We start from the raw sequence: 17,449 nt of genomic DNA on the forward strand, positions 1-17,449 counted from the left end.
ATCTTACCAAATCTTATAGCTTTAAGTATAAAAATTGCTATTTACATCCTAGGCCTCTGTTCTGAACTGCTGACTACTATATCCAGCTGAATACTTCACATCTCCACTTGAATTTTTAATAGACATATCAAATTCCAAACTAAGCTCCTGACTTTATTCCCCAGACTGGTTCCCTGGAAATCTTCCCTGTTCAATTAATGGAATTTCTATTATGGAGTCATCCTTGATTACAAAGCTTCTTTCATACATCTACCCAATCTGAACATATGTTTTTGGCTTTGTCCAGATATATACATAATCTGACTACGTTTTAACTTTTCCACTGCTACCAGACTGGTCCAAGACACTGTTATTTTTTAATATAAATTCTTATACTATGCTGGCTGTTCTCCCTGTTTCGGTCCTTGACCTCTACAATCTATTTTCCATACAGCAGGTAGGGCGGGGGTGGGGACTCTTAAGTGTGAGGTTATTTCTTTGCTCACACCCCTGCAATGGCTCCCATTTTATTTGGGGTAAAAGAGCCCTGCTAGATTTATAAGGTCCACTCAATCGAGACCTCTCTGATGTCATCTGGAACTTCTTTCTTATGTTCTCACTCTGTTTCAGCAACAGTGGCTTCCTTGCCTTTCCTCCAGCACATTAGCAGTCTAATGGGCTTTGACGCTTGTTCTTTCCTCTGCCTGGGATACTGTTTCCCAAGATAGGTCTAAGCTCTGCATTTCCTTGTAATGTCTTCTCTGACTTCTCTACTTAAAATTAGGTCCCCAATGCTCCTAAAATAGGGAAACAAACACTGGTGAAGAATAAATCTTGTGCTCTTTTATAGCTAAATCTAAATGGAAAACAATAATATGATTGGGAAATGCAGTATTAATATTAAGTATAAATTCTTAAAATGAAATTGCATTCTGCAAAGGTATAAAAATGAAAACTTAAAACTAAAATTTCAAACTGTATCAGCATATATGTTTTACAAATACTTAGTAAGTGGTATGTTCTTGACCTGAAGTAGAGTCTTCTGATTCTAAATATCCTTATTAACTATTTTCCCCTTCCTTTACTTGCTTTTTTCCTTATATACCTATTGCTTCTCTGCTTATTTTCTTCCCTTATATACGTAAATGAATAATTAATATATTTTTTCTCTCCTCTAGGTTGTTTTTTAAGTTATTTAAAACCAATAACGGCCCTTTATGAAACAATGCCTGTTATAACTACTAAGAAAGATGTATGGCTATTTATAATTATACTTTACACTTTTATACATAGATCTAACTTTGAGTCACTTTAATTGTATTTCTGTCCAAACAAACTGGATTTAAAATCTTTCTGTAGATTATTATGTGTCAAGTATCTTACTGAAGTCAGATATAGTTTATGCTTCTGATTTTTTTTCAACCAGCAAATTCTGTAGTATAAAGAAAAAAAAAGTCATCAAATTAGTCTGGCCTGCCAACTTTATTAGTTTCTGTAATGTTCTCCGAATAATGACTCATTATTTCTCTCCTTGTTCTAATTCCTTTAGAAAGGATGGCTGATGAAATAATTTTTTTGTTATTTTACATATCTCTTTTTCCCTTTCATGCTCCAAACTCATGCATTTATTGCGTTTAGCTTGATTTTATGATTACAGTGTATATTCATTCTCTTAATCATGTACAAATTAATCTGCACTAATTAGTCCATAAAAATCTATACTTTCTTCATGAAATAGCATATGTTGAGGCACAATGCTGAGGAGTTGAGGGTAAAGAACTGGAAATGTTGCTCTGTAAGGGAGGCAGGGCAACAATTTGGGGATCATATTTGTTGATATCAATGTCCATATTGATTAATTAAATCTGTTTAAAGTAAAGATGGGAATAAGTTATTTCTGCCATTTACCTCAATTTTCATTTTATTATGGAGGTTTATTTTCCTGCTTGATATTCTCCAATGACTTCTAATTGAACATGAACTAATATTCAGACTTGAACTAATATTCAAACTCCTCACTGTGGTTTGTAGGCTCCTTTTCATCTTAGGGCTGTTTCCTCTGCTTCATGTTCCTTCCCAGAAGCCTCCCCAGGTTTATCTTGGCTACTTTCTTTCATTGTTTAGATCTTGGCTTTCAGAGAGACCTATCTAAAGCCTCTTTTTGGTTACTTTATAATGCTTATCACCTTTTAAAAATTCCTTTTTATTTATCATTTTACTTTTGTTTCTGTTGTCCCAAGAATTTTAGGTTGCACATCTTATTGATTGACTGACTGACCGACTGACTGAGCAAATAAAGGAGAAGAAAGAGCAGCTTGCCTATAGGCAGAAAGAACTGGAAGCGTAGAGCTTTATAAGTATAATGAGCCATGCTTTGATGGTTTGTATAAACGTGGAAGTCAGGGACTCCACCATAACTAGAATGTGAACTGATTGTGGGGTGGCCGGGGGCTTGGGAAGATGAAAGGGCAGAAATGTAGTTTGAAGAATCTGGGAGAGCAATATGTTTTTAAACATGGTAGTAAAATAATCATGTTTTTGTTTTGAAAAGATAACTTCTAGGAAGGTACAAGACTAGAATGGCTGGTGAACAGTATAAGAGTAGGGATGTCAACTAGGAAATTGCTTCAGTAATTCAGGTGATTGATGTGAAGGGATGGACGAAGGGAGTTCTGGAGGAAATGAAAAGAAATGGGACAAAGTCTGGAGTAACATCTAAATTGTTGTTGAAATGATTCCTAGAAATGGGAGTTTGTATGAGTTATTTTTCATATTCCCTACAAGTCTAAGATATTGTTTTAGTGCCCAAATAAATTAAGGTACAGTAAGGAGAATTTCTTAAATACTTAATATTAATGTGAAACTCAAAAACATGCAGTGCTCAGTGCTATTAAATTGTCCATTTCATGGCAAACTACTACCTAACTGAACTTCACACACAAATAAATTTGGGTTCAAAATGATGACTATTCCAATATATTTTACCAAGTTGCTTCAATTAAGTCTTTAATTTAGAGTGCTCAAAAATACAGCTTAAACATATTCATATTTTAAGAGTTCAAGTACTGATATATTTATATTTTTATAGACATTCTTATGAAAAGTTTCATTGTTTAAGAGATTACACCACAGTATATATTCATGAAAAGTAGATGTGATTAATAACCTCATTTTAGAATGCCAGTAAAGCTATGTTTCATTTTGATACCTTGTTTTTCATATTACACGAGAATAACATCAATATAACACTCAAAAAACCCTTTATAACATCAATATAAATGCTCGAAAAAACTTTATCATTTTCCTTTGTCTCATACTCTTTAATTTTAAAGTGTACTATATATAATGATTTTTTATTGTTACTTTTCCATGTTATTAAACAATCTTTGGAAAAGTGGTATTTGATAGCTACAGAAGATTACATAATATGTTTTTTGTTATAAAGTGACACAGTAATTACAGCTGTTATCTATATTGTGTTTATTTTCTGCTAGGAGCTGCTCTAAGTTTTTAGAGATATTATTTTGTTTAATCTGCACAACAACCCCATAGGTACTGTTACCCTGATTATACAGATGTGAAAACTGGGGCACAGGGAGGTTTTGTGATTTGCCTCAACTCATACAGCTGGAAAGTTGCAGAATTTGAATTTGAAACCAGGATGTCTGGTTCCAGAGTCCTCACTGGTAACCATTATGCCTGGCAAACTCTTGAAATGTGAAATGTGATAAATATCCAGGGATGTACAATTTCTACCTACATTTTATTATTTTTTTTTTGAAAAAATTCTAAACATTTATAAAGATGTTGGCACATATTGCCAAATTGTTTTTTAGAAAGGTTGCATTAATTTATACCTCATCAAGATTATTCCATAGATTCCATTTTCTTGTATTCTCTGCAGTAATGGATAAACTTTTTTTTAGTTTTTGTTAATTTTACTAAAAATATTTCTATTAATTTGCCTTTATTTCTTACTTTGGAGCATATTAACTTTTCAATTGTTTTTATTAGCTAATTATGTTTATTTTATGAATTATTCATTCCATGTCTTTTTTTCTATTGAAGAGTTAGGATTAAAAGATTTATCTTAATCCATTATATATTTATTATATTATGTAACTAGATACTATTTTTTTCTTTTGAGATTACACAGAATGTACTGTTTTTATTAATAAGTGGCTTTCTTTACCCTGCGATCGGCTATTTTTTTCAGCATGATCCTTTAGAGTTTACTTATATTGATTTAAACAAATATATAACATTCATTTAGGTTATATTTGAGTTTGTAATTAACCTCTTGTCTCAGAAGTATTTCTTTTTTCTTTTTATTTTGTTACTTTTCTAACATATAAAATGTACACACAAACCACACGCGCGTGCACGCGCACGCGCACACACACACACACACACACACATTCATTAACACACATTCCCATTTCTTTGCTGTCTCATTTGTTTAACATTCAGTATAAAACAGTGGAAAAGAAAAAGTCACTGGAGCCAGACTGCCTGCCTGGATTCAAATCCAGACCTAACACATAATAGCAACACTATTATTGCCAGTTTCAGTCCCTTTATTTATTAAATAGAGATAATAATAAAACTTAAAAGGGTTCTTATGAAGATTAATAAATTAATATCTGAAAAACAGGGCAGTGACTATCACATGCTAACTGGTATAGAAGTTATTACTCATTATGCTTACATTTATAATATTTTGTGTGATAGTTTTTTTCCTAAAGTTTTAATAGAAAATATTTGATAGAATTTACCAGTAAAACTATAAGGATATGCAGTATGTGTGTGTGTGTGTGTGTGTGTGTAAAATGACTTGTAACCAAAGAGTTGTTTCAGTTTATTTAATGGATATATTTTATACTTATTTTTCTATAAGTTTTGATAGTTTCTGCTTTTTCAGGAATTTTCCATTTTATCTATTCTTAAATTTTTCACATAAACTTGCTTATAATATACCATTATTATCCTTTTAAGGTCTGTAAGACCTGTAATAATGCCATTTCTTTATTTTCGATATATGTAATTAGTCTATTTTCTTTTTTTCTCTATTAGTCTTGATCAGTCTTGAAGTTCACTGATGTTTTTTCCTATCCTATATCCTCTCTGTTGAAGCTCATCATAGGAATTCTCATCTTCATATTATGTATATGTGTTTTTAAGATTTTTTTAAATTCTTTTTTAAAAGTTTCCATGTCTCTGCTAAAATTCTCTGTTCATGATTCTTACCTACCTTTTCCTGTGGATCCTTTGACATATTAGTCATGGTTATTTTAAATTCCCTGTCTGCTACTTCTAACATCTGGGCCATCTCTAGTTTTAGTTTTGTTGCCTACTTTATGACTCCACAGTGGGTCATTTTTTTCTTATCTGCCATTTTTTTTTTCTGAATATCAGGTGGAAGTCTTTGGGAAAGAGCTGGTGAATGGGTGCAGATTTCTCTTGTTTCCAGTGCTCCCAGAAATTCATACACAATGTAAGAAATACATATATATGTATATCTGTATTTGTCTGTCTATACACACACACACACACACACACACAAACACACACACACACACACACACACACACACACACACACACACACACACACACCAAGAATATCATTCAGCTTTAAAAAAGAAAGTAATCCTGCCATTTGTGACAACATAGATGAACTTGGTGGACATTATGCTAAGTGAAATAATCCAGACTCAGAAAGACTAATAGTGTGTGATTTCACTTACATGTGGAATCTAAAATAATCAAACACATAGAAGCAGAGAGTGGAATTAATGGTTGCCAGGGGCTGGGGGGATGGGGAAATGAGATGTTGCTCAAAAGGCACAAACTTTCAGTTATGCAAATTAAATAAGTTTTGGAGCTCTGTATACCTTAGGGCCTACTGTTAAGTATTATATGCTTAAAAATGTGTTAAGAGCATAAATCATATGTTGTGTTCTTATCACAAAAGGAAAAAAGCACAAGTGGCAGGAAGAAACTTTTGGAGGTGATGAATAAGCTCATGGCATTGATAGCGATGATGGTTTCATGATTATAAACATAGTTTCAAACTCATCAAGGTGTACACATTATCTATAGCTTTTTGTATGTCTTACCACAATAAATCTAGTTTAAAAATATATGGCAATGTGCATTTTAATGTAATTTTTTTAAAGAAGTTCGTTTTTTCAAACAAAAACTAAAATAATGGACATTTGGTATTTAGAGAGACACGTTGATTCAGGCAAAACTTTATATCTCATTTTAATAGAAGGAGAGTTTCAGATTTCTTAAAGCGCCAATTCGCATGCCTAGGCCAATGAGCAAATTGCACATCTGCAGATAGTGCTTACAGCATCTGACTTTAGTCTTGAGACTCTTCACTCTGCATCATGCTCTCACCAAATTTTATTAGCACTCTAATATCTTAAGAGAATATCTAAGATTTAGTTTGCAGTATGGGATCTTTTGAAAGGTGTTCATTAACTTTCGTAACCTTTTCAGTGAAGTAGTTAAAATGAAATATTTTATTTTTTTCTGGAAAGGACTGACCTGTTGAAAGTATTTTAGTGACTTATATTCAAATATCCTATGTAATAATGTCTTGTGGTAGATAAGTTATATCCAGTCATTGTACCTTAAATTTCCATTTGTTCCTTATCCCTATACCACTGGGAAGGAAAGATAAAGCTAAATCATGACCCTCTCTTCCTTTATTCATTTGCACATTTTTACCTTAAATGAACCATTTGCATTTTTTATGCTATGATGATTACATACTCATCAAAGATAGGATGAGAATGAGGATTTGTAGATGGGGCAGATTGATGTTTGCTTGTGTAGCTAAAGCTTGAATGATTTTTACAGGAAGGTAATTACTTTGTAATTGCAAATTGGTTTGGAATAAAACTCTAGAATACATTAGGTTGAAAAGAGAGAAAAATTAGTTCCAAAAAAAACTTATAAAAAGATCAGTGAAATAGTGAATTTATCAAAATTTAATGGAATGAGATTAGGAAAATCTGGGGGTTTGGAAGCATAATGGTAGAAATTGCTAATGAAGGACAGACAAGATAAACTATTTGCCTGGGGATTGGTGGTGGCCAGCTAGAGGTTTTTGATCATACAATCTAAAGATAGTGGAAATACTGGAACCATTAAAAATAATACCATTTTACATAATAGGCTCTTAGTTTATAGAAATCTTTACATGCAACTTGTTACAGGGTGAAATATAATTGATTTTAAATTGTTAAATTCATGAAAAACAAAAAGGGTAGTAGTGGTTAAATGATTACTATATACATTTGATCGATTGCCAGCATTAATAAATATTTTAATAAGTTATATGTGTGTGATAGTTGATTTTGTGTCAATTTGGCAAATCTCTGGTGCCTAGATATTTGGGTAAACACTAGTCTAGATGTTGCTGTGAAAGAATTTTTAAAATGCGATTAACATTTAAATCAGTAGAATTTGAGACATTGTGAGTGTGCCTCATCCAATCAGCTGAAAGCCTTAAGAGAGAAAGACTGAGGTCTCCTGAGGAAGAGGGAATTCTGCCTCCACACTGCCTTAGGACTCAAGCCTGCTGCATCAGCTCTTTCTTCCTGATGTCTAGCCTGCAGGACTGCCCCGCAGATTTTGGAATTGTCAGTGTTTCCCTGGAGAACTCTGGCTAATATAATGTGGATCGCTTATTTTTAAACAATGATAAAATAAATCTGTCACTGCATGCTACATTAGGGTAGTTTAACAGATAGGCAAAAAATTAATAATTTTCTGTAGAAATGATAATATGGTTTTTTTTTGCTAACTTCTAAATTATAACCAAATACCATTACAATTTAATGATTGGGGATTTAGGCATTTAAATTAATTTTCATAATCTAATTTCAAATTCCAGTAGTTATATTTATATGTAATAAACTGTAAGTCTTTATTGATATTCTTGTGGAGATTTAAAATAAACCCTCAAATTGAATAGTAATAATGATTAAATTATCCTTTGCCACCTGGAACAAGGCCAAACCACTCTTGTTTACATTTGGCATCTAGTCTGCTGTTTCTCTTTTATTTTTCATCATGTGAATAAACAGAAAAGGTTTGGTTTCTAGAATTGTCAGGCTGGCAGTGTTCCATAAGAACTGAAACCAATTCAAAAAAATTAATGTAAAACATAGTCTTAACACAGTACAAATCTTAGTGGGGTTCCTCTGCTTTTCATTTAAGTTCCATAATATTCAAGGTTATTCTAGGAATTGAAGCTGAAGCAACTTCTGGAATGTGAGAAATATAAACACATGCTGAAGAATACTGCCAGTGCCTTTTTATACAGATAGCTTAGTTAAATATGAGACATCATAGAGATGATAGAAATGTTGTTTCTTTCTCTCTCTTCCTCTTTCTTTAAAATTTTTCATTTCTTTTCAGCACAGAGTGTCTCATATACTTGTCTATAACAAATGACATTGCACCTTAAAAACCTGCATAGTTTCGATACAAATCAAATATAGAATTCCTCTATAGCTGTACATTCTTTTGTTAATGACATGTGATATTTTTGATGTAGAATAAAAGTAAAATAAGAATCACATAGTTTAAAAATTTGAAGAAAAGCTACAAATAGGAACAATCTTTGACCATTAAAAAGATTTGTAAAATGAGCTGTTAAAGGAATGAATAATTTCTCAAGTCCTTTAAAATTCATATCCACTTACTAAGCACCAACATTTTGTCAGTGAGAAAACTGAGGCCCAGAAGTTTTACTCTATGTTAGTCTTAGAGCTCAGATTAGAACCCCTACAGTTTTGGAATCTTAATTTAACACCTTGTCTCTAATGCCCCAAGGTTGAAATTCTCACTTTAAAGAAATAGTAGGGCAGTGTATTTTTTTATTACCATTTAATTCAGTGTGGTGTCATTTTTTGACGGCCGTATTATGGTCATAATATTAAGACATCAAATTTTCATTTCAGCAAATGAAGATACTTAACTATGAAATATAAATATTCAGATCATTCCAGACAGATTTTTAATGAAAAATGAATTTCTACTGCTTTTTTATCAAATTGAATTTCTAGAACATATAGACTACCTTATTTTTCAGGGAGAAATGATATTAATTATATTCTGTTCATACTTTGAGGGCCTATTTTCTTTAGGTTAATTAGCCTGCTTTGTGCTTGACTTCATGCTGGACTAGACCAGGTAGGAGTTAAATCTTTGGATCCGTCATCGGTTTGGCTCTCTGTGGCAGCTGGGACTCAACTTCTGCCACTGACCAGTAGGGCTGAGGACTACTCTTGGGTTTTAGAGGAGAGAGCATGGAGTCATCCTGTCCTGGAGGCATTTGCTTACCATGGTATCCTACAATTAGAGTGAAATATATCAATTCTATTTGTTTAACTTCTCGCTCCCATTTTCTTTAAAAAAAATGCCAAAACAATTGAAATTACATGCGTCTACTACATGACTTATTTATCTTAAAAACATTACTCTTGTGTTACTGATAAATAGATGTCATTTTACCATTGCTGTCAGTCAAAAATGCAAATGTAGATATTGAAGCTCCCACAGCAGAGTGCATTGAATGTCAGAAACATATTTATTGATATTAATGTACATAATGAATGTCCTCTTGATTTGGCATTCTTCTTTCCTTTCTCCGTGTACAGCTTATTTCTGTAGCTAAAGCAACTGTATGTCTTTTACTTGGAAATAGAAAGTCCTTAGATTTAGAGGAATTATACTTTTTCTCTTAGAAATATTAATATTCTATCAGCAAAAATTCTTTCTGGAGCAGCTTCAAGGATTTAGTAAGGATAATTGTGCAATCAATAAAAAAAACTTAAAGGATGTTAATATTTTACATTCCTTAATGAATTTTAAATGTTATTGGGTACTGAAATTCTTTGACTATTGAAATTCATTGATGTATATTCCATTCTTTAGGTTATATATAACTTCGGGAGCTTATCAAATAATAGCTAGCTATATTAAAAGTTAGCACAAACTAAACTCGCATTTCTGAAACTAGCTTTATTTCTGTCTTATTTCTTGAAACTGTCATTATTACAAAGCTATGAACTTGAGAAATAATGTTATTATTTCCTTTTTATATACTACCTCTTTCTGAAAATTGTGCATTTTTACCGAGGTACGGGATAAAATGAATAAGGTTACTGGAGCGCATAGAGCTGAAAATGGCATGTTGTGTCGCCAGAAGTTATTCAATTAGTATTGTCTTAATGTATGAGCTACTTTTCATTTAATATAAGTAGAGCTCTGGTTCCATTTTTCACTTCACTGCAATTACTGTAGTATTTCCGTGACAATAATGTTGTACTTAGAAGTCAACATAAAATTGAGCCTTCAGTCAGCAATTTAAGGAAGGGAATGTAAACAATATCAATATATGGTTTGTACCATATATTACACAAAAGGAATTTAAATGATCTGGGCATCAGGAAAATGAGAACACTAAACATTTGTTCTCTATCTCTAAAGATGCAAAAAGTTGAATTTATACAGCAAGAATTAGGATCTTTTTCAGGAGAAATATTTAGGTGAGCAGATTGGAGGTTGAGTACATGGGAATGATAAAATGGAAGGTGAGAAGGAAAAGTTTTTCTTCAGTTAATATCAAAAGGTTTGGTCCTTCCAAAATTTTGTCGAGAGGTTCAGAGTCCTGTCTGAATTCACTTATTTAAAGGAAGGGATGGGGTGGGGACACAGGGAGAGAATAGTTTTGTACATACGTGAGATAAGCTGCTGCATCTTTCAAAACTATCTAAATTAGTCATTAGTTTTTCCAATATTTAATAAACACGGTATACACTATACTGGATACTGAGAATAGAAAGGTGAATTTGATTGGCCCTCAGGTTAAAAAACTTACTACTTTCAGGGAAGGAATGTGGTGAGACACTAGTAGTCAGTGTTGTGTGATACAATGGCAGCGTGTGTACTGGTCTGTTGAAATACAGAGAAGGCAACACTAATTTCTTCCAAAATAAAGAACAATGTAATGTCTCAGAAACTGGTTAGAGGAAGCCGAATTTGAAGATTTCAAGCCAGGAAAATTAGATTTAAATTTTGCCTTTATCTTAGCTTTGTGTGATTGACAAGGTGTTTTGCCTTCTAAAAGGAGCTGAGGAACTTGTCAAATGAACACAAGTCTCCATGTCAGGGGCTATGACACCTGTCACTTTCATAGCTGCTTTTCTTTGCTTGATGTGAGAGTTTCAAGAATAATGAATTTAAACTTATTTGTTGTTATATTTTAGGTATGAAATGTCAGTGTAATTATTATACACAGAACAAATTTGGTTTATGGAATGAGACATTTCATTTTGCTTATTAATACATGATGTGTCAAACAGCTTAGATATCTGTGTATTTACTTATTTTATTCATGCCTATCCTGCCTTCTTAAACATTGCTTCATGTTAGTTAAGGTTACTTTAAAAATTACTTCAGTTACTTAAAAAGTGACATGTAAAGATGTATATGTTATTTGATTTTTCTCAAAAAAATAAGTTTGATTAAATTTATCTTGAAGGCAAAATAAGGGGAAGTAAAATCATTAAAAACACAAGCTTTGGAGTGATACCCAGATTTAAACTCTAGCTGTCTTAATTTTTATCTTTGTGCATTGAGAAAATTCATGTCTCTGTTTCTTTTTTTTTTTTTTTGTCAAATGAAATCCTAAAATCTATACCTCGTAGGGTTGTTAAAAGAGAATTAAGGTAAAGTTTGCCATTGTGTGCATCAAAAATAATTATGCAGTAAATGCTAGTTTACAACAACAATAATTGCAGCATTGTTAGCTTTCTAGATAGATGATCGATGGGTAGTAGATAGATGGATAGACAGACAGACAGACGTAGTGTTTGAAGACCTAAAAGATGTAAAAAGGTAGTTTTCCCTTTTGTTAAAAAAGACCTTTTAGGGGTGGCTCCATAGATTAGCACGTCTGCTTGGCACACAGAAGGTCCTGGGTTTGTGCCCCAGGTGGAGCCACAGACCAGGCCCTGGGTGTGCCAGGTCCTGGGTGCATGCCCCGAACATGTGAGAGGAGACGCCTGCCTTCAGAGATCTAGTTCTTAAGGAGAAACAGCAACATCCATAGGTCAGGGGTGGAAGTGGGGGAAGGGGGGATTAAAGAAGGGGAAAAAACATAAATATATAAAACTTTTTATTCTCATTTCTCCCCATAGAATAGTAAAATAGTAGCCTAGTCCCTTACAAGTGTTCTGGTGATTTTCCCTTGGAGACTTTGGCCATGGAATAAGATCCTGGTTACTTGTGTTGTCATCTACTCTGACCACATATGTCTGGGACCCAGATCATTCTGAGCTAGGGTTTCAGCTTGTGGCTCTGCAGTCTTGACCTAGGTCCTACTCTAAATGCTAATATCGCCTCCCTCTTTTTCCTTACCCCACTTAGGGGCATCGACAGGGACACATCACAGGATGTTGAACATTCAAGTCCCCAGTAGACTGAGCATCACAGTAGCATTTCACTGAAAACCACTTTTTTCCTCTCGTATTACTTGAAAATGTTTTACGAATAGCTCTCTAGTTGCACCTATTTGCTGAACATTCTGCAACAACTTATCCAATTTGAATATACAGGCAGGAGGGTTATTTTCTTTAGTCTTCTGTAAAAAAGATCTAACAAACTGTTGTTACCGTCCACTTAAACCAATAGTGATTGCAATACGCAGTCACTTTTAGATATCTTTGGGCTAAAGTTTGCCAGAGCTGGTCCGTCTTGGCTTGGGTGATCAGGAATTTTGTGAGCAGATCGATGTCATCCTGCCTGGTAGCTTTTAATCAGCTAGGGTGGGAGTATATACACTATGGTCAGCAAATGCTGCAAGTCAGATCATTCCTTCCTGGAACTGGTTTGACTTCTAGCGTAGGACAAATATTCCATCATTTTGGGCTGGGGTAGTAGTAGACAATTAATATGACTCTCTCATTTTAAAAAAAAGGAAAAAAAATATAGAAGTCCTAAACTTTCTCTATTGATTTCACCTTTATCAGCCATTTCCATAGCAAAGAGCTACCATAATCTTTTATATCTCATCATCCTGTTTATTAATAGATGGAGTGTGTTAGCACTTGTGAAATCTAGTATATTTAATTTACGACAAATCAAACCAGACTATGATTATTCTAGTCCCCAAAGGATGTATGAGTCACAAAGGGAGAAAGTTAGTAGTTGATAGAAGGCCACAGGGATGGGGAGCACGGCATAGGGAATGCAGTTGCAGTAATGTAATGGCTAGGTGCAGAGCCAGAGGAGAGAAAGAATAATGGCGGGGGGCGGGGGGGGATTGTTTCATAAACTATATAAATATCTAACCAATATACTGTATACTTGAAACTAATAATAAAGTAAAATTTAAAAAAGTAAACTTTGTGCAAAGATTTTATTTAATTTATGTGAAAACCTTTAAGTTAATGAATATAACCCCTAAGTTGGCCATACACTTAATTCTGTTAATTTATTATGTTAGCAGAAAATCTTGAACAGTAGTTCTTCAGCACCATTGTACAGATCTATCTCTGAGATTCCAGTTTGACAGATTCTCCCAACATTTGTTGCTTCCTCTTACTGGCGAAATTGAATTCCCCAAATTGTCCACATTTAGGGAGATATTTTAGAACATTTCCCTTCAGTTCGGTGACTGTTGGCTCCAGCTCTGAAGAATGCTGCTGGAAGAGTGGTCTGACTGAGGCACGCTTCACATCTTAGAGCCAGGATGAATTGATTTAGAGCATAAATGTAATTGTAGTGCATTGTATTTTAAGTCTTTGTGGTATTGAAGTTTGCACAAAAATGATTTATAAATAGTGGTCCCTTGTTTTAACGCTAAGACAGCTTAATACTTATTGAATAGCTATAGTTTTCCAAGTGATTTTTAAACCTTGAAATGACTTTATAGAAGTCATTTTGAATAAAGCAAAGATCATAGGGGTTTTTTTCTCCTACAACAATTCAGTGCTAACCTAGTTTCTTTCTCTGAGTGACTGGGGACAAACTGACTTAGAAAAAATCCTAGTTTTTCCTTTTAAAACTTACAAAGGCAAGGTACTTGTTAGTATAAATATTGAAAGCTGTTACCCTAGGCTCTTTTAGGACCTCATCCATCACTCTTGTGGAAGAAAACTGAGGGAGGTGTGTCATTATTAGGTACACTTGTAAAGTGTTAGAAGATAGATGTCTTTATACTCAGTCCTTATTCAAAGCATAGCTATGTTTATATACTTCTCTTTCTCCTTGTTCATTATACAGAAGTAGCCACCTGAATAGAAACCATGCTAAGTGTACTTTGAATAGGAGCTGGTATGTGTGCTTAAACTTCAGAGTAAATACTTTGGATCAAACTCTTCCTTTTTACTCAATTTCACTATACTTTATTATTCAACTTGATGTTTTCTTATACTTTCAGATTGGGCATGGTGGACAAAACACTTTTTTCCTTTCAATCTTTCCATGAGTCTCTTAGAAAGACTTTTTCACTGAGAGGATTGAATGTATTACTTGCAGTGACAGGATTTTGTCACAAAGGCATTGTCGTGGAGATCCAGCTAAGTGAGGTTTTCAAATCTATTCAAGCAGTTATTGAGCATTTAATGATTTGGCATGGGAATTAGGCAAATGGTTGTAAGAAACTCAATTAACTCCTTACTGGAAAAAGTAGAGGGACAGATTAGGGAAATTGATACTTGAGTGAAGAGTTTAATATGATTTTTGACAAAAAATCCTGAATAATCATTTTATACACACTATTATTAAAGCTCTGCCTGAGAACAGTTAAATTGCAAATGGTCTTGAAAGGATAATAATTAAACATTTATATAATCCAAATGCAGGAAGATGCTTCAAGATCAACCAACCAGATGATTCTAAAAGGAGACAAGTACCAAAGAGACTTGAGAGCCAAAATAAATGAACCATGTTCCTAATTGCAGTCTCTGTCTAATTTATTCGAGTTACATATCTGGTTTTTTGTCAATAAAGTTTCTGGTGCTCAGAAACTTCTGAAAATCTCTGCAGTTTCAGTTACTTGCATTTAACTGTGGTCCAAAAATACTAAGCAGAAAATTCCAGAAATGAATAGTTTCTAAGTTTTAAATTGCTTGCTGTTCTGAGTAACGTGATGAAATCCTGGCGTGTCATGCCGCATCCTGCCCAGGAGGTGAATCATCCCTTTGTCTGGTGTATCCATGCTGTATATTCTTCCAACCCATTAGTCATTTAGTATTACAGTCTCCGTATCACAGTGCCTGTGTTCAAGTAACCTTCATATTACTTAATAATGACCCAAAATGCAAGAGTGGTGATGTTGGCATTTCAGATGTGCTGGCCAAAGAGAAGCCAGAAAGTGTTCTTTTGTTTGTTTGTTTGTTTTTGGTTTTAAGTGAAAAGGTATATACGTATAGGGAAAAAAAAGCATATATAGGGTTTGGTACTAACTGTGGTTTCAGGTACCCACTGGTGGTCTTGGAATGTATCTCCCATGAGTAAGTTGGGACTCCCATGGAGCTTGGTATATTCACTCATATCAATTTGTGGTCATTTGTTCTGAATGCCTAATGAGTAATTTTAGGCCTTGGTGAAATTAGTAGGTAAGAAAAGAGAAGTAATAAAATGGTGCTCCTGATTATAAGATGAATACACTAATGGGGAAGAAGAGAAATATATATAAGATTATATGTATTTAATCTTATATGTAGATTACTAATGGAGAAAGGAAATTAAGAGTGTAGATGGTCAGAATAACTCATATGTTCTGGAAGACAAGAAATTTTGAGAATCCACAGATGGTTAGTCTGTGAATGTATTGGAAATATGAGGATTTTTGAACTATGATTCGAGGTTTGGAGATGAGAAGAACACCCTGTAGGCAAATTCAAAAGCAGGAACAGTTAAGGTGACCACAGGGAAGGGCCAGATGAGGGATGACTGTGAGGCTAGATTTAGCCAGGTAATTTTTTTATCAAAACACTGTGCTCCCTAAGTTCTTCCTTTTCTTTCCAATTTATTTTCAGTGATTTTGAAAAAAAAAAAGTAAAAATTATTGAGTTGGAAATAATTGGTTGAAGGGATGGAATTGTTATTACTAGCTCTACTTTTAATTTTTTTATAAGTAAGCTTATATTCTTGAATAAAAAGACCATAGTAATCTGTAATTATAAATGCCCTTGTTTCCCATCTGTGCACTAAGATTTGGGGCTATGTGAGGAAACAAAACAATCTCAGCCTTTGACCTTGTGGAATAGTCACAGGAAAGACAGATATTAAACAATGAGGAAGAATGGTATACAAGAGGACTTAGAGAGAGTCTGAGAGCATTATAAAAGGGTAACATGGTCAGCAAAGACCTCCCAAAGGAAGCAAAACTTAAACAGGTCTATGAATGCAATCAAGTAACTGTCATGCCTCTTTTTCCAAGGACCTACACAGCAGACTAGATGTTAATTTAGAAGTAATTAGGGACCTGGATCAGGTTTGTGATTCTGAAATCAAAGATTTAGAGCCCTCGGAGATATACTCCTTCCAGTTCTGAATCAGAGAGTCAACATCTAAAATAGTGTAGTTAATGAAAATGGGAATGGGGAATATTTCAGATTAAATATTCTCTGAGCTTTATTTACTATTTTTAATGTAATAAGCAGCATTTCTTTTCAGCTACTCCCCCCTGAGAATTTGCACTGAAGCATAATAATACAGTTATTTTTGTGTGGGAAAAGATATTGTCTGGCCTGCTGAGAAGACATAGCAGCTTTTGTCCTGAAAGGCCATTAGAGATTATATATTGTTTTCCCAACATTAGGATACTTCTTGATTATATGTATGATTTAAGTATAAGTTAACTTTGGAAGAGAAGAAAATAATTTTCCATTATTAAAGTTGAAAATTCGAAAGTGGGCATGTTCCTTCTTTCTCTCTTATTCTCTCCATCCTTCATCATTACTGTAACTATATGTGTTTATATATATATATCACACATTTATTCACATTTTTACATATTGTTTTCTTTGTCATTTTTTGTGTTAATATACTGAGTAGACTTCAACATTAATAATAAAAAATAATGTAATAACAAATATCCTTCTCTTATTTCTGATTTTAACAGACAAGATTCCAGTCTTTTACTCATTCTTAGTAAATAGTGTAAGTTTGAGATATCTTTTATTCTATTTATCCTGGTTTACTATGTGATTTTATCATGAATAGGTACTGAATGTTATCAAATATTGTGATTTTTTTTCTTTGATCTCTAAAAGAATGTATTAATATTATTAAGTAACAAATCATATAAATTTTCTAGAATTAAATTTCATTTTATTCTGGTACATTCTATATATTGCCGAAATTTTTTCCATCAGTATTCTTGAATGAGATGGGATTTTATTCTCTTTTTTAAATACTATCTTTGTCTACTATTA

General features: G+C 33.4%; 1 protein-coding gene across 2 annotated transcripts in view; it reads left to right on the forward strand.

The window, feature by feature from the left end:
• Positions 1-17,449, forward strand: part of GPC5 (glypican 5) — a 1,186,964-nt gene that overhangs the window by 83,710 nt on the left and 1,085,805 nt on the right. The window lies entirely within an intron of this gene.

Source organism: Pteropus vampyrus, unplaced genomic scaffold (genome assembly GCF_000151845.1).
Source record: "Pteropus vampyrus isolate Shadow unplaced genomic scaffold, Pvam_2.0 Scaffold21, whole genome shotgun sequence".
Classification (NCBI taxonomy): Eukaryota; Metazoa; Chordata; class Mammalia; order Chiroptera; family Pteropodidae; genus Pteropus; species Pteropus vampyrus.